Source organism: Adiantum capillus-veneris, chromosome 17 (genome assembly GCF_014529385.1).
Source record: "Adiantum capillus-veneris isolate H3 chromosome 17, ASM1452938v2, whole genome shotgun sequence".
Classification (NCBI taxonomy): domain Eukaryota; kingdom Viridiplantae; phylum Streptophyta; class Polypodiopsida; order Polypodiales; family Pteridaceae; genus Adiantum; species Adiantum capillus-veneris.
This window is the reverse complement of record NC_140947.1, coordinates 88,664,197-88,688,795: the sequence shown is the minus strand read 5'-3', so window position 1 is coordinate 88,688,795 and position 24,599 is coordinate 88,664,197.

Genomic DNA, 24,599 nt, shown 5'->3' with positions numbered 1-24,599 from the left:
TCATGTGATCACCAAAGAACTAGAGCCTATGTTGTGGTACCATGTGAAGAATGGCAGCAGAACTAAATGTCCAAGCACAAAGCGTAGAGGAGAGAGAGAATGATGAATCCAAGGTCAATACTCAAGAATGACGCATGGCAAGGGAGAGGCCTTGTAAGGGACAACCCATGCGAGGCTTCTTGGAATCAATGTTGAATAATGAGAAATGGGGGAAGCCTTTTACAGGTTGTTTACTCACTTGGTCGGGAAAATTGCACACGACCTACAAAAAGAGACACAACCTAATAAATGGAGGGAGGACAGGAAGATGGACTCTAAAATGCCATACTATTCTACAAGGTGGCTAGGCCACAAACAAGGGTCTAGACTCAAAATACTGACACATCTGCACATTATTAACACTACTTTTAACATTAAATTAAGATGTTTGTCTTCTTGGAGCCGGGTCCATCGATTACTGTCGACAAGGCGTGTGTCATTCACGATATCCCATAACTCCTTTTGTTAGAAACCATATGTTCATATTCAATGGGCAAAGTTTTTTCCATCAAGTTTGTCGTCTTTGTTCGTACACGATGGCACCACATATAGATTTTGTTAGTCTTGGAGCAGGCACACAAATGGCCGAGTAGCAATGCAGAAAGATATACCAACTTTAAATGTCTACATCCAAAAAACAGCTCCAAATTCGACTTCTCTTACGAGCCTTAAGCTCTCATGCCATGTCAAAATTGACAATGCGGGGAAGCACACCTCGGAGACGAGAGATACGCGAGAGAGAGAGAGAGAGAGAGAGAGAGAGAGAGAGAGAGAGAGAGAGAGAGAGAGAGAGAGAGAGAGAGAGAGAGAGAGAGTGCTTGACCTTTGATTAGCGATGAGTGGGTGACGTTAAAATGGTGGGCTAGAGTGATGAGATGGTAAATGTAATCACTACATATAACTTTAATGTGGTTCAACCTCCTAAGTATCTTCTTAAAGAAGGTTTTCATTGCAGAACCAAAATGCTTACCTAGTAGCCAAGTGGATGACGTGGGAGCAGAGAGAGAGAGGTTTAAGGAAAATACCTAAGGCCAACATCAATGTGGATGTCCATTTTAGGGATTACTACGTCTACTTTTCTAAGTCTAAAATGAATGAATATATATTGGCTGCTACCTCATCGTAAGACGACTATAGAGAGAGAAAGCCATGTATGTGTCCACTCTCCTGACACACAGCAAGAACAAGATATAAGGCCTCAGTTGTGTGTGTGTGTGTGTGTGTGTGTGTGTGTGTGTGTGTGTGTGAGAGAGAGAGAGAGAGAGAGAGAGAGAGAGAGAGAGAGAGAGAGAGAGAGAGAGAGAGAGAAATTTTCCATGCTTCGTTAACGTCCATCTTACATAAGTGGGATTATATGGAAAAAAAAACCTACATAAGTGGGATTATACAAAACCTAGGTCTTTTTGAAATTCTTGAATCTTTAAGTTTTTGGCCTTTTAATTTTTTGAAGCCATTAGAAATACCTTTTATTTTTTTTGAGAAAGCCAATAGGTCGTGCCAATTTTACTTTTGGGTTGAATTAAAAGGTATCTTTGAAGATACCCTCTTTGACATCAAAAGAAAAGTTGAGGGCAAGGATCTCACCTCGTGGGGAGAGAGAGAGAGAGGGGAAGGACACTTGGGAGGGCTAAGGAAGAGGGAGAAAAAGAGGGAGATACTCCTCTAATTCATTGAAATTCCCCTCAGATTTCAAAAATTCCCAAAAACCCCTTGTATCTATTTTGGTTGGATTGTTCAAGATTTTTTAATCTTTATTCCTTTTTTAAAACTGAGATCCGTTTTTGAGGTTGTAATTTCTCACCAATCACTTGGCAAAAAAAAAAAAAGGCAATTATAACCGAGTCAAGTTCTATTTTTAGCATCTTGTATTGATAAACAAATCAATCTTCTTATCTCTCTCTCATGCTCGTCTACAGCTGGGATCTGTGGCTGGAGATGCGCTCTAGCCCCTCTCTCTCTCTCTCTCTCTCAACACAGATGCATGGATGGTAGAAATGGAAGTTGAGCCAGATGACGGGTGGAGGAAGATTGGAGGCACCTGGCGGGTGATAGTGACCAACGGGTGTGTGTTAGGCCCGCGAGAGAGAGAGAGAGAGAGAGAGAGAGAGAGGACATTTTTTTGTTGCGGTTATCTGCTGGCAAAGGGCGCGCATATGTGTGCGTGTGTGTGCGTGTGCGCACGAATGCGAACATGCCTTGAGGCGGGCTGGAGCGCAAACACCTATGTGTGTCCGTGTGTGAGAAGGATGCTGAAGGGCTCTAAATGGGAGCCGACCGAAGCAAAAGCACAAGGAAGTGAAGATGGTGAAGGAGCACGGCAGGTCGTGCCGAGCAAGGGGCTCCAAGAGTGCAGCAAGCGGAAGCTAAGAGACCGAGAGGCGCATCACGCGTGCTGCTATACGGGTGACAAATGGAGGCAAGCACCAAATGCAGGGGAAGGTCAAAAGGGTGGTTTAACACGAAGGCAGAGAGTTCACAGTCGAGATGGAGAGTATCGAAGAGAGAGAGAGAGAGAGAGAGAGAGAGAGAGAGAAAAGGAGTAAGAGGATGATGTGGATGTTGAGAGAGAGAGAGGGGGGGGGGGGGGGGGGTCGTCTTGGAGGGCATGGTGTGTTTGAGCCCAAATGCAAAGATCTTGTGCGCCAAGGAAGGAGAAAGTGCACCAGCGTAGGCAGTCCAGCCTACTACCTGGTGTGCAAGACAGCCATTGTGTCATGCGTGGGAATGGTGCTAGGGTTTGATGGAAACCGGTTCGGGTGTCTTTTGCTTTCAAATTTTTAAATTCCTAAGAATCTAAGTAAATTAATTGAGATTTGGAATACGATATGATTTTCCTTAGCTTTTCACATCTTGTGACGGAGAGTTACACTACCAAGATATAGAACAAAGTGTATGAGGTGGCCGACATTTCTAACAAGTTGATGTTTAGCATCCTCTGAATGCACACCATAAGAATCAATTTCATGGAGTACACACATCGTTAGCATTAATTGCAGGCATTGGCATGCTTGCATTGCAACATAAGAGGTTTTGAGAGAGAGAGAGAGAGAGAGAGAGAGAGAAATTCATGCTGCCGCCGCTGTCGGCTGTCGTGCATCATCACAGGCTGCAATGCTCAGATGGTACATGCATGCAGAGTCTGTGTTTTTGGTGGATTTTGTGAAGAGGTTCAAATAAAACAAGTGCACAACGACAACTACTGCACCTGGAGAAGGTAAGATATGTTACCAATTAGCTAATTTGGCATTCTTGCAAACTTGTGAGTCGTCTAACTTCAACTGGTTTGCAATGCAAATGTAGGCCCATCAAAGAAAACAAGATCTGCTACGCAGAAAGATGTTGGTATTTATCTCCAAACCAATAGTTGTACTGTGCCTTCATTTGACTCGAACGATGCTCATCCAAGACCACGTGCTTGCAAGAAGTTGTAACTTCTTGGATGTGTGCTTCTATTTTTGCCCTTGGTTTACATCATTCCTTTTGTGAACATCCATGTGCTTGCGATACTTGACCGTTTCCTTAAATATTGTCAAATTAGCCTCTGGAAATAAGATTTTTTCCTTTTTGCCTTATTGGAGTAACCATTTTAAAGTTATGCTAATTCAGTTTATACGGTTTCATTTGTATGAGTTGTCACTGGTTTTACAAGGTATGGTCAATGATTTTCCATGATTGTTTTCCCTTGTGTCTTTGTCTAGATAAGAGAAAACCATGTGCACAGCCAGAAGAAGTTATAATCAGGGAATTACCCAAAGTGGTTCCAAGCACGGTTCAAACAAACCAGACTCCAGGCAGGCCTGCATTACTAGTTGATTTAAATGGTGTGCTTGTACACACTTTTTTCCCTCATTTGAAAGAGCAACCCCCTGATCTGGACTCAAATGACCACTATGTAGTACAAGAGCAATACAAAACAAACTATGTGCGTAAGGATGCAACAAGATTCCTTGCTTGGGCTAGCCAAATAGCTGATGTCTATATTTGGAGCTCGATGAAGCTTTGCAACCTGGAAGAGAAGTTAGAGAGTTGTTTTCCTGTTGCAATTAAATGTCTTAGTGGTTGGATTGGCCAAGAATGTTGTGAGGTTGCAAGCTTTAAATTTCCTGGAGGGAAGCCAGTTTTTTTCAAGGCATTACTGGTGTTTTTTGAAAGACATAGGGCTAAATATCATGAAGGCAATACTTTGGCCATTGATGATTCTTTGTACAAGCATATGCACAATAGGACAAGTACATATGTCATATTTCCAAAAGAGAAGAAGGCTGATTATATGGTAGACAGATTGCTTCTGTGGGTTGGAACAATGGGTGGTTGCTGAGGACCAAGCTAGATTTGTGATGTCTTGGGAAGAGCCAAGCCTAAATCAGGACAACTATTTTGTCACCAAAAACATGGAAGGTGGATGGAGGATGAAATACAATACATGGCAAAGGAGGCAACGGTCTCCCCACTGAAGTCTATTGCGACATTGTATGTTTATGTGATGTACATTCTTGATCTGCAGTTTATAGCATGCACAAAATGATAAATATAAACAATGGCTTTTCCATTACACAGCCACTGCTGCTGCTCATTATGCTACATGTACTTCCCAAATTTCAATTGCTACAGCCGTTTGTACTGGAGATGTAATTATAATCACAAAGATATCAAAGTGAAATTTTTGAACACCCAAGTATTGCTCTAGACTTGTGTGTATTTCATTTTTGTATTTTGGAGAGAGTGTGTTTCTTTATTGGAGCTCTGTTTGAGGTATGCATAGGACTAGCTGATGCATTGGAGACATGTTGGAACTTGTTAGATATGAAGTGAAATGAAATGATATATTAACGTCATCAAAAGGCCAAAATGGTTGATGTTGCTGAGTTGCCTGGTGAATTTCGGCAAACTGTTACATATCAAGTGGCATACTGTTATAAACCAACTCATAAATTTCGGACGACAATATGTACTTGTTTCTTTCTGTAGGCAATGGAGGCATGAAGAACTTTATAGATCGTACAAGATGGTAAGGCAGAAGCACCTTGGGATGATTGTCAGGAATGTAGTAGACGTCAGCAGTGCCCTCAACCTTCTCATAATAGGGACCCTCAACGACATATGTATTAGCAGCTATACAATTTCCCCAAGATTCATTCATTGCTTTTGTTTCTAAGTACTTGGGTTTGTGGCATCTTAGTATGTAAAAATCATACTCCATTTCAGCAGCATTGGTGGCAAAGTTGTCGCCAACGCATAGTGCGTCACTCAAGGCATCATGGTGCCCATCATATAGAGGCATGTCTACTTCATCCTCTTCATCTGGCTCATCATGCTCTACTTCATTGTCTACAATAGGCTCTAAAGTTATGTACTGCCAGTCCTGTACATGACCTGCATTGTTACATCTCCTCCATTGCTCATGCATGTAGGCTTCACAATAGCATGAAAGTGCTTTCACCCTGAGTTCATGGTTTGAAAAGGAAGAATACGCATTCACACAATGTAGAGACCTTGAACCAGGCACTTGTTTGCAATTCCACTGAGTTTCTCGTGGTACCTCATCAGTTTTGATCTCCCAAAATACTCTATTCACTCCCACCTGTCCACATGCTCCCCCGAACCTCTGTTTCAAGAATAAAACCATATCAGAAGCCCACTTCATTGGCCACACATCAAGTTTCAGCTGCTCGTGTGTCAGTGTCCTTTTGATTACAGCTCCAGCCACACCGTGCTCACCCTTTCCATGCCCAGATGCAAAGAAATTCCATGTCATTTGAAGACCAGTTAGGAGACCATACCTTGCAAATAAAAAAATTGTTAGGTAGCATTAAGTGGTTCTGAAAGCTGTCAAAGCTAGCACATTAGGCAATTCAACTAAATTGCTAGGTGACTCAAGGACAGTGATAACTGGTTCAAATGATGCAAATTACCTGCCGATGAAATAAAAAGGCCTTTTGGATTTGAACTGAGCAGCACAACCGTTAGACCAAAACCAATGTTTCTTTAATTCACTAAGTGAGTTCTCCTTAAGCCATTTGTAGTGAAGTTGCATGCAATGCTGCACGAAAAGTGTATCATGCATTTTGTCATCCGATATGTAAAAGTGTATCACCTTCAGTATATCTTGGGTTGGTGTTTGCATGTATGTAATTTGAACTAGTATTGTGACTTGTGCTGAATACCAATGCATTGATTGAATCTCGTTCTGCTCCTTGAACGAATAGTTTTCAACAAAGTCTATTACTGAAACCACCACACCAGATGGAAACTTTGTCAAGCATTCCTTAAATTGTAGAGTTTGTCACCGTGCAATAAAGTTGTGCTTTATGAATCTTCGAACATGGGTAAGAATTGCTTGGAATGGAGATGCTTGATGATCACATCCTTCCTTTTCTTCTTGCCACCCGCATCATCAATATAGCCAGTTTCTATATCTTCAAAAAGCTTCACAGAGAGGATCATATTGTTATTAGAAATCTCCTTTGGACATGTATGTGCTCCTCTTGATAGATAGGTAGCACACTCTCCCAATAAACATGAAAGTCATGGAACATCGATGACTCTACCTTCTTACATAAGAAGGACCCATATCTTTGAAACACTACTGTATGAAGCATGGCTAGCAACACAATGAGCATGACATGGTGAAGGGAGACAAATACCACATCTGCAATTACAGGATAGGTGCAGGCCAGATTTACTCTGCCTCATTTGATTGAATGCATCTTTGAAGAAAAGCATCTACACATGTTCGATGCAGCAACATGTATACCTATCCTTCAATTTATGAACAAAGAACGGATTCATCATTTCCAAGGACCTCAAGGAAATCTTGAGGTTTGGATATTGCTGCAAAAATCTTTTATGCAGCTCAACCTGTCAAAACAAGATAAAAATGGGTTAGTGACTAAGAATTCGCCAAGGTGGTTTAGTACGTGCCAAATGCAAGTATTCAGTACGTGTTGTTTGTGTATTTGTGCACTATAATTTTTTAGGTGCGTAATATTCATTTAAAAAACATATAGTAGAAAAAAACCCAATATATATAAAAATTCAACCTTATACCATATCCTAGTTCTGCATAATTCTACATAGAGACAATTCTAGTTATAAAGTCTAATGTATATAGATATTAGAGCAACCATCAAGATATAGATTGCATAAACAATGACTGTACAACTAGATACTTGATGCTTATGCAAGCATGCACCTTCAATGATAACTGAAATAAAACAGTTTACTCGCTGAAAAGAAGGCTTTGACTGTTTTTGAGAGGACCTTGGCTGAGGGGATGTCGTCAACCTTCGGGGATGATTTTGGATGTTTCGAGGTGTATGTAGATGGCTGAATCAACCTCTATAAATTAATTACAGAGCACTGGATAGACTTGTAGATGTTAACCCTCACGGCACACGGACACCCCATCACCTACGACGGACGTGTATTATGTATTTGGTAGAGTCAGGTACCGGGCTTGTCGGTCCAATAAGGAAAGGTAGAGTGATCGTCGATGAGAGGCGCACTTTAACTGGAACATTCAAGGGATTAGTTGGCTAAGCATGGGCGCCCAAGTGTGAATGGGGTGAGCTCCTATAAAAGCCAACTAAACATAATTTTTACTCATTCTCTCATTTGTGCAATTGAAGAGTGCTCTTGCTCCATCTCCATCTTCTTCTTCTTCACCTCCTTGTGTGTGTGTGTGTGAGAGAGAGAGAGAGAGTGGGAGAGTGTGTGTGCGATCGAGCATTACGAAGGCACGACGGCGGCGAAGCGGTTGAGCGCGGCACGACTGCAGCTTCTTCTTCATCGCGGCGAGGAATCCACCATGAAGGCGAGCGTAGAGCGGTGAGTGACACACCCTTTGTTTTCTTGAGCTTGCTAGTTTAGGCTTGTTGTGTGCTTGGAGCCGTTTGTGGCTCGCACACGGTGTATTGGCGAGTCCCTTGCTTCGACAGTGCGGCAAGGAGCGCACATTTTTGGCGCCGCTGCCGGGGATATGCCCTACACTAAGCTCGGTTAGCACTTTACGCTTCCTTGTGGTGCAATTTCTATCATAGGAATGGCAGGGAAGGAGTGTGTGGAGATTTCTTTTTTTTGCGTTTTCTGCATTTGCTGTCAAGTTTCAATTTCTGCTATTGTCTGCGTTTTTTCAATTTCTGCAATTTTTGCATTTTCAAGTTCGGCGTTTTCAATTTCTGCAATTTTCTGCATTTCTGCGTTTTTTTAATTTTCTGCAATTTTTGCATTTTCTGCGTTGTTTCTGCAATTTCTGCAGTTTCTGCGTTTTCAATTTCTGCGTTTTCTGAAATTTCTGCATATCTGCGTTTTCAATTTTTGCAATTTCTGCATATCTGCGTTTTCAATTTCTGTATTTTCTGCACCAAAAAGAAAAAGAAAAAAAAAATTCCGGGGAAAAAAATATTAAAAAAAAATAAAAATCGGAAATTAAAAACGCGAGCGAGCGGGCGGCTAAATTTTTCGAAAATAAAAAATGTGACTCTTAAAACGGACGGGTTGGTTTGTATAAAAGATAGATCGGGATCGGTTTCCCAAGCCCAAGCCCAAGCCCAGGCCTCAGTCCTCAGTCTTATGATATATACTAGACTGACTCTTATATATATACCCTACTCCCTCAAGAGAGAATGAGAGCATGTGGGACAAGTCCTCCACTCTCCTCCTTTCTCTTCCCACTTGCACCCTTAGACTTTCTAGTTTGGGCCTAGTTCCCTACTGGAAATTGACAGTTTTAGGGATTTCGAGGGCATAGAGTGACCAAACGGAGGGCTGTAAAGCACGGCACGACCCTCTGACCGATACGCTCGTTTCGAGCTATCACACGGCCCATTCCACGACACGCTCTAAAAAATCTAGCAAAAAAACAAACAAAAAACACGCTAAAAACTAGTCACAAGGCCTCCTAGAGCAGCTTTTTGACACCTTAGGGTATCAAAAGCACATGCACTTACGCTCTGGGCGGGTGCTAGAACACGAGCATATTGAGGGTGCTTCTGTTCATACGGACACCCATTACCCATCCACGATAAGCTCTAGACCCTCAGCGGGGACACAAGGTAGCACCACCCAAGACCCTAAAATAGCCGCTAGTGATTCCTCCTCCGACTCAGAAATCATGGAAGCATACCCTACCCAAAACACTGAGAGAGAAGGCCATGCACCTCCCGAAGCTCCACAGCCTAGTACTAGTATGTTTAGCCGTTTCATGGAAACATTAGGTAGAGCTACTCGCTCGGAACCTGATGCAAATGAAGCACACGAAGGGGGTGGGGAAGTGGAATCTCCTTTCACATCGCACGTGGACCCCACACCCCCAAAGAGTGTCCATGTGGATATCCTGCCAACTTCTTACCAAGAAGGCACTGTTGAGCTGCCTCCTTCAGAAGTTCCCTCTAGAGTACCGTTGGTGACAAGTAAAACCACGGGGAGCAACATTGCTTCTACCTCACAAGAAACCATTAACACGTCGACTCTAGAAGGATTCTTCATTAGTGATCATTGGACATACGACCTCCACACTGAGGTGTTGACGGATCTACACTCTGGCCACGCCTACCATGTAGGATGGATAGAGATTGTACAATCCACTTCTAGTGCCACGAGCATCGAAGATCAACAGAAAATGATCTGTAATGTTATCCATGGCATTATTCAATCAGAAAGGCAAAACCGAGGGGTAAATATACTCTCAACTGGCCCCATGAGATTTCTGGATACGAGCAAGGCTCAACAGCCTACTCTATCACAAATGGAGACTCCTCTAATGAGCCCCATGGACCCATCTTACGTCATTTCACCTGGGGTCTCTATGCAATCTGAGCCTCCGAGCGAAAACTTTAGCTTCCCTAACTTGGCTCAACCCTCTATTAAGGAAAACACAGTGCTCACTCCAGGGATAAGCCTAACAGAGAATGTACCGATGACATCTACGGTTAGCGCAGTGCCACTACCTAGTGTTGTAGTACCTAATATGGGGCCTCGACCATATGTGCCTCTAGCCCCTTATGCACACATGGCCCCCACACCTCCAATTGTACCACTTGCTTATGCTCCTCGAGTGCCGCTCCCTAGCTCTTATCCGAGTGGACCTATGCCCGGTTATGTTCCATATCCTGCATCATCCACACATATGACAAGACCGGCACCCGTTCCTCTCCCACATATGATTCCAAGAGTACCTCCACCGGCCCTACCTCCTCACATAGGTGACTTGGCAGCGTTTGCTCAAACCATAGGTCGATCTATCGCGGAAAATATGCGTCACGCATCTGATAGAGAGCCTAGAAGTAAGGCAGTACAAATTGCCAAACTCACGCAAAAATTCAATGGGGACGAAGATGCTAGGAAACACATTGAAGTGTTTGAACAAGTATGTGATTCCTTAGGGGAACGCAACGAACTACATAAGTGCAATGCCTTAAGCTTGACATTAAGTGGGAAGGCTGGAGATTGGTATAGGACCCTAAGGGTGGACGAGAAAACAATCTACCCTACCCTTCGAAGGTTGTTTCTAAAGGAGTACATACGAGAAGGTGTGCTTTGGGGTGTAGCATCTCAGCTACAGAAGGCCGAACGTAAGAAAGGAGAGTCAGTAAGGGACTTCATTAGTCGTCTAAAGCACTTAAACTCTCGCTGCCCTGTAAATGAGCGCTTCAACAATAACCAACTGCTTGATCGATTCATTCGAGGGTTGAGGAATGAAGGAATCTATAATGGACTAGTGATTAGAGGTATCACAACCTGGGAAGATGTCACTGCCAATGCAATCCAACTAGAGGACAACTTGATGATAGCAGGCATGAGGGTGTCTACTGACACGAGATCCACTAGCTCACAAGCCATTGAGTATGAACCCATGACTGCAAAGCCCATTGCCAATGAGCCAAAGGTATTTGAGACATTCTTGACAGACCTCACCAAGGCAATCCAAGAGTCTCTTAAGGATAATCGACCCCCTCAAAATAGTCACATGTATCCAAGAAGGGAGCAACAATGGTGTTCCATTTGCTTAGGTCCACATAGCACTAGTGAGTGCCCTAGGTTTAGAGTAAAATTTAATGGAACTTGCAACGCATGTGGTAGGTATGGTCACCAAGCTAAGGATTGTTTAATGATCAAACGTATGATGGAAAATAGACCACCTGTAGCCTGGACGGATGCGCCTCGAGCTCCTGTATTGATGCCTACTCCACCTGTTGAGCAACTACCGCAACACATGGTCCCTAGATCTCAAAATGTTGTACAAGCTACACCGCTACCACCTCCTGTGCTAGGACCGCAGCCCCCGCATCCAAGAGTCGCCCCTATGAACCAAGTGGGTTGCGAGCCATCAAATGCTTATGCAGATGGCTGTGAGGAGGAAATAGACACTAGTATTGCCTACAGACTTGATACATTGGAAGAATGTCCTATATACTACATGGAAGATTGTTGGGGACAAGTCAAGCCGGTTTATCAAGCTGCTGCTCTCGCATCCAGAGGTCAAAATATCAACACCCAGGCTAGGAGGCCACCTCTTCAATGCTACGAGTGTGGTGGACCACATCGAGCAGCGGAGTGCCCTATTAGGCTGCAAAAGAATGCTGCACAGATGCAAATGAATCAAGGGAGCACGTCTGCAATGCCAATACTCACATGTAATCGTTGTGGCATAGATCACTTGATTGCCCAATGCCCCTATAACCCAAATGCGCCTAAAATCACACCCCTGAATTTGGTCGAAATTGCTAGTGTGACATCACCAATACCACCCGTCGCACCCGCTTATGCGATTACACGGTCCATGCTTCAAGGGCAAGGACATATCCTCGAAGAGAGAGATACCGCGTCAGTTATCCAAGCAAAGAAAAAGAAGACACGAAGGAAGAAGTCGCAGAATACGGAAAATTCAAAGCCAAGTTCCAAAACAAACATAGGAACAGGAGATGACCCCGTGTATATGAATGACCTCGAGGATGATTCAGATTCAGTCGAGACAATGGAGACTAGAACCAATACCACAAAGGGAAAGACCGACAAAGAAAACCGTAACATGGAACCAAATGAAAACCGAATAAGAGAAAACCATAAAGAGCCTCTGAAAACACCACAAGTGTTTCCAAATCCAATCCAAGACCCCCAAGATAAACCGCAGGGGGCAAAAGGGAAGAATTGTAAAAAGAAGATTGGGACGTACCCAAACCCAATAGACGAGATTGAGCAGGTGAAACATCTAAGAGGTTTAGTGGAGGAGACTCAAAGGAAACTAGAACCAGAACCCATGCATGTCAAAATTCATGACACAGTGTTTCCCACGCAAGTTCATCCACCCCACATGAACCATAGACCGTTAGCCATATCTAGTATCATCCAAGAAGGGAGTGAGGACGGGACATCAGAAAGTGAGCATACACCCTTCTTGTTGGAAAGGATGTTTAACGAAGGAATACCTGATCCCATTGAGGAATATGAGATTCCATCCTCACCAGTTCCTAGTCAGGGACCTACACCCTGCAAAACGCCAATGAATGTTGCCAAACTAGTGGACTTCATGTCTTCTGAGGTCCGAACCACGATCATAGCAAAGCTGTATGGAGATCCTGAGTTATTCCTTGCACTTCGAGCATTCCTTAACGGAGAGCTACGAACGGGATTACCGCAGTTTGCGCAACCAAATAGGCCTGACTCCATTATGATTGATGAGGAAAATCATGTGCAATCACTTGACTTAGATGGACACGAGTCTGTGATCGAGGTACCCATTAACGAATTAGGGCAGTATTTTGAAGGCGACGAGTCTAATGCGACCCTACCCATCACTACCAAGGGATTAACTATAAAGGGAATTCTTGATGGTGGTGCGGGAGTTAGCATCGTTACAAAAGATTGTTGGGAATCCATGGGAAAACCCCACCTCAGTGTTACTAACATTGTGGTAAAGATGGCAAATGGTACCATAGCCAAACCTATGGGGATGCTCAAGGATCTTAAGATCAAAGTTCTAGGACACAAGGTACGACATACGTTCATTGTCATGGATTTCTCTAAACACCTTATGTCATATGAAATGATTTTAGGACGACCATTCATGAGGGAAGCACAAATGGTTCATGATTGGTCTAAAAATCATGTCTATTTGCAATTCCAAGACTCTGTCCTTAGAGTGGATTTGGTGACTGGTAAGGTACACCCCTTAGGGAGTAAAACCATTATTGATCATCGCTCTGACACCACAGTTCACTCGGCCCCACTACAATATTGTTACACTTGTAAGAAGGATATAGACATTGGCCAAGATTCTCCTTATATGGATGTGTTAGCGGGTATGACGGAATCAGACAATGTAGACTGGGTCCACCTAGCATCAACCATAGACACTTGGGGAAATAGGGGGACGACCTGGGTAACACCTGAGGGGGATGAATTGCCTATACCCTTAAATATGCTACAAGCAATGCATATCGCTTCTGACAAGACTCATCCTAATGTAACGAAGAAAACATACAAGTGGGTCCCTAAAGCTTCTTTAGTGACCATAACTAGTGCTAAAAAACAGAAGCCTTGTAAGAAACGTACCACTCGCTCCAAGAAAAGTAAGAAAATGTTGCGATGGATCCCTAAACGACTATTGGAAGCCCAAGGCTACTATCAAGGGAATGATCAAATCTGGGTTCCAAAACGTAGATTGTGCTCTTACCTATCACCTGACCCAAGTGAGCCCAATCCCGTAGCTCCAAAACGAATCAATGATCGTGAAAAGAAAAAAATCACAGAATGCTACACACCCGCTCCCGAGCTAGTTTGGGTACCAAAGAAAGAATGATTTGTCCCACCTAGCTCAGGAAGGGGGGAGTCCCATGAAGCTTCTAGCTCCTCATGTAATACATCCATAGAGGTAAAAGCTTCTACACAGCCTCCATCTATAGTAGTGGACCTCAATGAAGCTACAAAAGAATCCACACCTCCCAGTGTTCAAGAATCACCTGATGAACCACTTCAAGTTCGATCCTGGGAGAGTACCTTACCACCCTTGCAACTAGATGAAATGCATAGGGCGGTCGAAAACTATTGGTTAAAATCCTCACCTATTACCAACTGGAACAATTGGTTTCAAAGGGTGACAAGCTCATTTCAAACGGTATGATCTACCCAAGGAAGGGGGGAGTGTTTGTGGACATCCATCATTCACTTGTTTCCCTCTCAACCTTTTTCCCTGACCTCTCAATTCTAATCTTAGGGAATGTACATATAAAGCTTTATACTGACAAAAAAAAAAAAAAAGAGCAAGAGCAATTAGCAAGCGAGTATGCACATTAAAAGTCAAAACATTGACTCAGACCTACACATGTCACATTTGGTACAGTGAAACAGAAACCTATGCCATAAAACACCTTTGATCCTCATCACTTGAGTGATGGAGGGTAGGTAAGATTAGTACGATAGGAGTGTTTCTGTTTTAGAGTTGAGTGATTAGCGAAGTTCTCTTTTCCCACTAATGTGCCTCCTGGAGGTATTCCTTTTGTTTCCTAGTGTGTACAGGAGCGTGTTGCTATTGATAGGATTTGGACCTTCATGGAACCTTCAAATCAAGCACGACCATCAACACAAACAGGTGTTTCTTGTCCATTAGCATTGCCCTTATCTTTTTGCATCCATGTTTGTCTGCCTTGATTGTGATTGGTAGCATAATATTCAGCGCATTTGCTTAGTATCAAACATTTAATTCAATGTAATGTTTTGTCATAATCACTTGTCTAGGTTTAAAAATCAAGCAGTCCGACTAAGCTAGTTTGACCAAGCTAGGTATTAGAAATCTTCTCTTAATACCATGGGGAATGCCTTCCTAATAAGCAATGGTTACTTAGGTTCTTAATCCGATTTAGGCAGCATTGTATGAAATATACTAGGGCTTTCTAGTGGGCTTAACCCTATCGACCTTTAGCTTAAGTATTATAAAGGGAGTTTACTAATGTGATGAGCCTGGGGAGGGTAACAGTGTTATATGGCCCCCCAAAGTTACAAAATTAAAATGCTGAAAATGAACAAGCAAAAAATCAAAGTGCCACAATGTAAAATTTTAAGCTGGAAGAGAAATCTCAGCTTGATTTGGTACTTCACTCACATGTATTGCCTATGGTACTAGAGCCCTAGAGGTTCCCAGTGTGGGCGCTTTTCCTTGAAAAGCAAAAAACCCAAGGCATACAAAATAAGCACCCACATCATAATTGAATCAATGTGAAAAGACCTTGGGGGGTCAAAGAAAAAGTAATTAGTCAGGCGATGATTTCATGAGAAATTCCTTTTATGGTAGCTTAACTACAAAGTTTTCTAGATATAGCCTCTAGTCAGCCCTCGAACATGAATACTTGGCTCTCGCGATTAAACAACTTAATTGACCACAGAAAATTAAGAAGCTTACCCATGGTATTAATACTTGATCTCTAGTGCCTTTCGACCGTCAAATTAGCGACCCCAGACTTGTTTAATTTTCTACCTTTACATCTGTTTATGCATTTGATTACATTGCAATTTAATGTTCATTGCTATCAAATTGTTTGAAATTCTTTTACCAATCAATGTGTCTACCTAAAACTGCATATGCTTTTTAAGAGAATGCAATTACTGTGCCAATGTTGTTTGATTTTGCAGTGACTGAAGAAGGCTAAGGACATTCATCTCAAATGCTCTTCCACCTCGACGAACCAGCTTCAACTCAATAGCTTCCGAGGACGGAATCTACATCAGGAAGGGGGGCATGTTAACCCTCACGGCACACGGACACCCCATCACCTACGACGGACGTGTATTATGTATTTGGTAGAGTCAGGTACCGGGCTTGTCGGTCCAATAAGGAAAGGTAGAGTGATCGTCGATGAGAGGCGCACTTTAACTGGAACATTCAAGGGATTAGTTGGCTAAGCATGGGCGCCCAAGTGTGAATGGGGTGAGCTCCTATAAAAGCCAACTAAACCTAATTTTTACTCATTCTCTCATTTGTGCAATTGAAGAGTGCTCTTGCTCCATCTCCATCTTCTTCTTCTTCACCTCCTTGTGTGTGTGTGTGTGAGACAGAGAGAGAGAGTGGGAGAGTGTGTGTGCGATCGAGCATTACGAAGGCATGACGGCGGCGAAGCGGTTGAGCGCGGCACGACTGCAGCTTCTTCTTCATCGCGGCGAGGAATCCACCACGAAGGCGAGCGTAGAGCAGTGAGTGACACACCCTTTGTTTTCTTGAGCTTGCTAGTTTAGGCTTGTTGTGTGCTTGGAGCCGTTTGTGGCTCGCACACGGTGTATTGGAAAGTCCCTTGCTTCGACAGTGTGGCAAGGAGCGCATAGTAGATGACCCCAAAATAGAGGGAATGAAAGGAGGGGGGAATGTACGATCAATACGTATTCATTACAATATAGTATGTATCTCACTGAAAAGGTAAGGGACATACGACTTCATCGGAGGGGTCTACATAGTTAAAAATTAGCCTTGTGTTCTTTAAAGGGGTTTCGGTGATTAAGAGACATCCTTATATACTATAAATTCATAAATGGGATTTAAACAATTGAGTCTAGGTGGTAAAGAAACTTTAATGGAGGGATTTTTCCTAAAAGCTGCTCCATCTCAAGTTCTAGGTGAAATTTTCACCTCTAATTTTCACCCTAATAGGTGATGTTTTACATAATAGGTGCTCCATCTCAAGTCCTAGGTTTAATTTTCACCTATTAGGAAATATATTAAGGAAAGATTTTCACCTTAAAATTTGATGGTTTTCCTAAAGGGTGCTCGTTCTCAATTTCTAGGTGAAAATTTCACCTATTAGGAGAAATCTAAAGGAAAAACGTACACCTTAATAGGTGATGTTTTACCTAATAGTTTCTACATTTAGGTTCTAGGCAAAAATATCACCTATTACATAATATTAAAGAAAAACTTTTCACCTATTAGGAAAAGTTTTACTTAGTAAGTGAAATTTCCACCTAATAGCATACCTATTAGGAGATGCTTTAACCTTTAGGTGCTTCCTTTAATGTTCTAGGTAAAATTAATAGTAAAAACTTTCACCTTTAGAAGTGATTTTTTACCTTATTGGTTCTCATCTTAAGTTCCAGGTGGAATTTTCACCTATTAGGAAAACATTAAAAGAATACTTTTCATTTTTTAGGAGAAGTTTCACTTAATCGATAAAATCTTCACCTAACAGCATACCTATTACTTAAAGTTTTACCCTATAGGAGTTCCTTTTCATGTTCCAGGTGAAATTCTCACCTATTAGGTAAGGTGAATAATATCATTTCTAAAAGAATAATAGACAAGAGTAAAATCTATGTTATAATCAACCAAAAAATTTACTACATGCTAAGGTATGTACCTGTGGTTCATCCAATAGGTCAATCACATACTCAATGAAAGATCCTCTTCCAACTCGTTTTCTACAGACATCTTTTTTGTTTGGAGACACGCATGTTTGGCTCGTCCAAAAGGCAAGCACCAGGCCCTTCATTTGATCAGATATGCATGGCCTACCTTAGGTTGCTTCTTGCACAACTCCAAGGGTAACTCCCCATCTTCTAAAACTTGTAGAAGTGCGGTCGTAGCAACTAAATTTCTCCAATGCAAGCCTAAGAAATTTGCAGTTTGGGTGTGATTCACTCGTGTTGGACCGTTGCCATTGAGCATCATCAAGCATGCAGATCTTTCAAGTAAAATTAATAGTAAAAACTCTCACCTTTAGAAGTGATGTTTTACCTTATAGGTTCTCATGTTAAGTTCTAGGTGGAATTTTCACATGTTAGGAAAACCTTAAAAGAATACTTTTCATTTTTTTAGGAGAAGTTTCACTTAATCGGTGAAATCTTCACCTAACAACATACCTATTAATTAAAGTTTTACCCTATAGGAACTCCTTTTCATGTTCCAGGTGAAATTCTCACCTATTAGGTAAGGTGAATAATACCATTTCCAAAAGAATATATAGACAAGAGTAAAATATAAATTATAATCAACCAAAAAATTTACTACGTGCTAAGGTATGTACCTGTGGTTTATCCAATAGGTGAATCGCATACTCAATGAAAGATCCTCTTCCAACCCGTTTTCTACAGACATATTTTTTGTTTGGAGACACACGTGTCCGGCTCGTCCAAAAGGCAAGATCCAGGTCCTTTATTTGATCAGATATGACATGGCCTACCTTAGGTTGCTTCTGGCACAACTCCAAGGGTAACTCTCCATCTTCTGAGACTTGTAGATGGACGCTCGTAGCAACTAAATTTCTACGATGCAAGCCTAAGAAATTTTCAATTTGGGTGTGATTGACTCGCGTTGAACTGTTGCCATTAAGCATCATCAAGCATGCAGATCTTTTAAGAGCCAGCTCTGCTGCAAATCGTGGAACCTTGACCTGTCGCATGGTGTTTTGGATGTTGGATAAAATAGACCGCTCAACTGTAGATGTTGCAAAACTGGGAATGTTCATGAAACTAGGGTGCTGTAGTATTAACTTGAATATGTCCTTCTTCATGTCTATGTCCATCCCTCTTGTGACCTACTGACAACTGATAACTGTCTTGGCAGCCTTCTTCTTAATAACATGACTATCACAACACATTTCAACTCCCTTCTTCCTGCTTCTTTCTTCTCGTTTCTTTTCAGCCCAATACTCTCTGATCTTAGAAATGGCCGCTGATTCTATATCCTTGTTACTTTGTTGTAGATTATGAAAGGGTTCATGAGGCTCAAATGGCATTGGCTGAATGAAAATCGATGGAGGCACTAGTTGAATCTCACGACATGTGTCATTCGTGTTGCTCCAGTCATTGCTACAACCATTGGATTCCATTTGAGATGTAGAAACTCAAAATCAGAAGATGTACGAGTAGAAGAAGACTTAGAAGAAGAAGAAGATGTCAGATTGAAGCAAGAAGAAGCAGTGAGGGGGGAAGGGGAAGAAGGGTTGAAGCATTCAAAAAATGTGAAGACAAGAAGCAACGAATCAAGGGAAGGGGAAGCAGCATGGAAGCAAGATGATGAATGGAGAAGCATTGTAGCCCACAGAAAGAGGGAAAATGAAGAAGACGATGATGAAAAGTAGGAAAAAGCAGGAATTGCAAAGGTGTCCATTAGCAAGGCGGACTGCAGCCAACTTAAAACCAATTAACATGCAATAAAGTGACTTCAACTTCTAAGAAACAATTGCATAAATGCCTTTTTTTCACCTATGCAAGGTGTTGTTCAAGACGTCACTTTTTGTATCACCTAATCATGCTTTCACCCACATAGTAAAAATCAAATCCGCAATTTAACAGTTAAGTTTACAAGGTGATAGAGCTATTGGTATCGTCTTTAGTAATACCAAAGAAATAGCTACCAATAGCTAATGAATAGGGATGTTTAATAAGATTTGATACCAAAAACTTATCAAAATTACTCAAAAAGGTGGAAACTCAAAGGCTTTACACCATATGTAGCTGAAACAGGAATCAATAATAAGTCACCACACTATACATCGACACCTCCATCTGAAGTTGTCATTTCTCTAAGTCAATCTTGGTATAGGCATAGTATGGAAACAATAACATGTTGGAAAGCAAGAATTTATCTTTCTCAACTTGTTGCTAGTGATATATATTCAACATCCCCAAATGAGGACATCTTGAAAAAGGTTATGATCGACTTTAATAAGAATAACCATTAATGATTAAATTGAAATCAAAATATTTCTTGAATTCCTTCATGGTGGAGTGATTAAGACTTGAGACATAAACATCTTACAGGAAATCAAAATATCCATAAAGGTCAGCAATATTTCTCAAATTTGTATGAAACTCTAGTAATCTAAATTAAATACTCTCACTCAATGCAACACCATTTAACCAAAAAAAATATTTATATTGCATTTATAGAGGAATCCAACCTCATGAAAATTATTACAAACGGAGACAATGTTGTTGCTGTCAGGCTTCTCTTACAAGTATTTGTCTTCGTCATCTAGAGATTCATATACTTGAGTATTTGTGTGCCTATGACACTAGGGAAGATAGTAGTACTTTATGGATGGCTTCCTAGAGAGTATCTATTGGTTCAAGATTCTACACAAATCCTACTATTCTTATCAAAATCTTTTAACATGGTAGTGAAAGGTTCCTCATGGACAAAAAATAGAGTGATTTCCATCTCTACACATGGTTGCTTGCTCATGTCCTCTCAAAACAAGTTGACTCTGTAAGTAAACAACAAATTTTGTGAGCACAAAGTTATAAAATACAAAATGATATCATTCTAATAATCTAGTGATAACTTTACAAAGAAGAAATTAGAAGGAAAATTTTTGATGACTCTCCATAGATAACACAACTTATTTACATTGCGAGACTCAATCACATGCTACACAACTATAGATGGCGCACCAAAGACATCAACAAAATAGCACACCCCAATGTTATGAGGTGTGAAGCCTAAACCTCGAGAGTCATAAAGAGATTATTTTTCTCCAGCATGATAAACTTAAAGATGGATATGATGTTAAGCTCTAAATGTAAGCTACCACGGTAGTTTTCTTACCATTCTATCTTTATGTTGGAGATGAACCCTTGCAATGCCCGTGCACTATTCACACTTCCTATTGTTGTGGTATGCAAGTCATGTGAGCTCATACTTTTTCCACCTTCATGAGTAGAGATTTCCATGTAGTGTGAGTGAATGAAAGTAGAACGAGTAGAATCTTGTTTCATGCTGTACTGGAGGTGAGAGAAGGGAGAGGAGCTAGCTTGGTGTGAAACTATGTAGGCAAGGGGAAGAGATAGGGGAGGATCTTTCTTGGTGCTACAATGGAGATGTGAGAAAGCTAGCAGAGAGATAATGCTGGACTATAGGGGGTGCATGTGGTTGTTGCAGCAATGGAGAGCTTGAAAAAGGGTTTATAAAGAGAGAAAATCACTTTTTAGCTATAGAATAGGTTTGGAAAGACTTTGGAGAATGGAAAATGATGTTTTGATTTTTTTTTGGAAAAAATCAATTTTTTGGATCATTTAATGCATGATTTTTACTTTTGGAGGTCAAAAATGTTTTTTTGACCATGAAATAGGTTTGGGGACCTTTTACGGAGAGAAAACTTGAAATTTGAATTTTTTTTTAAATTTTCAATTTTTTAGTGTAATATTAAATCCGAGCCAAAAAGTTGGGGAAAAGAGGTCAAAGTGGTTCCCCTCTCCCCCCATACCTTTCCCTTACCTTCTCACTAGGTAAGAGGCCATTAAGAGGTATAAAGCTACCTTGTCCCCCTACTTTTTTGAGGGTATAGAGTGTGTCCACCACCCTTTTCCTATTGACTGGCCTCTAATTAACATTAATCCCAAAGGGCCCTTACAGGTTTCATATTTTTTCTAATATTTTATTGCATCTAAAATTGTGTGTTGTCATGGAAACTCTAAGGAGTCATCTGATAAGTCAGAAGAAGGATATGCAGATCAGAATTCAATTCATGAGTCAGAATTCAGTCACAGGTCTAAGATGAAAGAGGATTTGGATTTTTTAGAAGGGTAGGTTACCTCAAAGGAGGCAATCACTAGAGCCGAGTTCTTGTATGATAAGCTGATGGAGAAAGTTTCACGAGTGATAGAGGATGATTTACAAAATTTGAATCTAGGATCTAAAGTTAACCAAAAAATTATCAAAGTCAGTGTCAACATAGATGACAGATTTCAGGAGGATCTTAAGAAGTTGTTGCAAGAGTTCATTGATGTATTCTCTTGGGATCTGGGAGTGTATAAACATCAGATCAATATGCAGGAGGTGTTTGACTATACTAAGGAGCATTGGAACCAAGCTACATGACTCTTTCAAAATAATTTGGCAATGCCCATTGACAAATACAATGTCATAAAATCTAATATCTAACCAACCCAAATGATTTTCTCATATTAAACTGATCACTTAATGTGGGAGAATAAACGGGCACACGGGTTAAGATATAGACATGTGCTTATATGTCTATCTCAACACGGGTGTAAGGTCTCTACTTTCAAATTTCACACAAGTTCTATTACGCATTTGAATTTTTTTAACCATCACTCATTATTTAAGATATTCGAGTTCAAATTATGAATCGTAGGTTGAGAAAACCTAGAATTTAAAATTTACGCTACAAAATTCTGACATGTTTAGCTATATGAATCAATAACTAACTTATTGCAAGACTTATTTACTGATTGTAGAATTTTCTTTTACTATTGTAAAGTTAATATAAGACTGTAAAGTTTAACTTAAAAATGTAAAGTAAATTATCATTAAGGAAATAAATAAAATAGTTATAAAGACAAAAGAATACACAGGGATGACAAATGGAGGCACATGGACTCACCTGGACTCACATAGGAGGGGACAAAGTGGGACACACTGTCACATGAAAAGGAGAGGCTAGTCTTGACTAATCTTAATGAGGGGGGCCTATGTGGCCTTATCTTTTGATGATAATGACAAAGTGGTCAAGCTGATGGATACCACAAGGGTACCAAAAACGCGGGTATGATTTTTGAGAATTTTTTTATAAAAAAATAATTTTTTTTAAAAAATATTTTTTTTGGAAAAAAAAAGTTGGACGTTTTCTTTTCTTCTATAAATAGAGCATCCATGCTCACACTTTAAACATAGAGATTGCCTCTATAGTGCTCACAAAGTGCTGCTACTTCTCTTAGAGAGAAAGCGTCCACAAACCACTAAGAGAGCAAAAACTCTAGTGGACTAATAAGGTGCGTATTAATTAAGCATTCAATTAACTTTATGAATAATGTATGTGTGCTATCTCTTACTCTAATCTCTCTAATAGATTAGTAAGATTCAATAAGCTATGTGTGTGTGTGTGCTATCTCTTACTCTAATCTCTCTAATAGATTAGTAAGATTCAATTAGCTATGTGTGTGTATGTGCTATCTCTTACTCTAATCTCTCTAATAGATTAGTAAGAATCAATTAGCTATGTGTGTGTGTGTTTATCTCTTACTCTAATCTCTCTACTAGATTAGTAAGATTCAATTAGTTTTAAGAAGGATATGTGTGTATGTGTGCTATCTCTTACTCTAATCTCTCTAATAGATTGGTGAGATTCAATTAGCTTTAGAAAAGGATGTGTGTGTGTTCTCTTTTACTCTAATCTTTCTAATGGATTAGTAAAATTCAATTAAATTTAGAAAAGATGTGTGTGTGTATGTTTTCTCTTAGAAAAGGATGTGTGTGTGTTCTCTTTTACTCTAATTTTCTAATGGATTAGTAAGATTCAATTAACTTTAGAAAAGATTTGTGTGTATGTTTTCTCTTAGAAAAGGATGTGTGTGTGTTCTCTTTTACTCTAATCTTCTAATGGATTAGTAAGATTCAATTAACTTTAGAAAAGATGTGTGTATATGTTTTCTCTTACTCTAATCTCTCTAAGTATACCTACTCTCTCTAGTTAGTACATCTTCACTATTAACTTATGCATAATTAATTGAAAGTTAATACATAAGAGAACTCATCATATTCTTATTATACATGATGAAATTCTCATTCACCAATTTTATTGTCAATTAGATTAAGTAGAAATTTGAATAATACTAAAAATTGATTTAGTTGAAGTATAGAAATTGAAGTTAGAATTGGATTAGAAATGTGAAGCATAAAAGTAATGTATTCCTAAACTTTCACTCGTAGTTTACACACTTTATTTTTGATTAATTACGATTAGCAAATATTTGATGTATAGAAATTAGATGTAGAACAACAACAATAAGTGTGAATCCGAGTTGGCGAGGGTTCAAATTACAGACTCTCTTTGGAAACAAGAGATTGCTAGGGAAATTGACCAATTTAAAGTGCAAAGTGTATAACATAAGTGTAGTACAAAAAAATGGCTCCAAAGCGTGCTCGAACCCAAGGCCCTAATGATCATGAAGCTGGTACAAGTAACGGTGGAACCCTTGTGGAACATGCTATGTCTCCACCAATCGGACCAATTGGAGCTATGGTACAGGTTAGTATTGCAGTTTCAAGTTATGCATCATTGCATATGCGAGACCATAGAAATATAATATTTACCTTATAAAAAGAAAACACGGACCGAAACCACGGGTCTTAACCCCAAGAAACTCGGCATATGTTTTACAAGTAGGAAAGATTGTCTCGTTAAACTGGTTGCTATAGGAAAGAATGCTTGTCCAAAACCTTCTGTATGGTTTCTCTCAAGTCTCTCTACTTATTAGCGCTGGTATTATGTGGCAGTTTTCAAGGCATGAGATGACGCCCAGGATGGCACCGCTGATGCTGTGGTGGGAGTACACCCAGATTAGCCCAGCTGAATACTGCAGTTTTGTTTTGCCATGGCGTGAGGATGACGCCCAGATTGGCACCGTTGTTGTTGTAGTGGGAGTACGTCCAGATTAGCACAACGAGTACTTGTCGAGCGGTATGGGACGCTCATGAAGACAAGGGTTTTTATAAATAATGTATATACCGATCGGACATAATAGAGCTAGTAGAGATTCTTGAATGAACCTAATCCAATGGTTGTTGGTTTAAAATTGGACGACTTCTTGTTTGACTATTGTTTGTAATACTGTTTGAA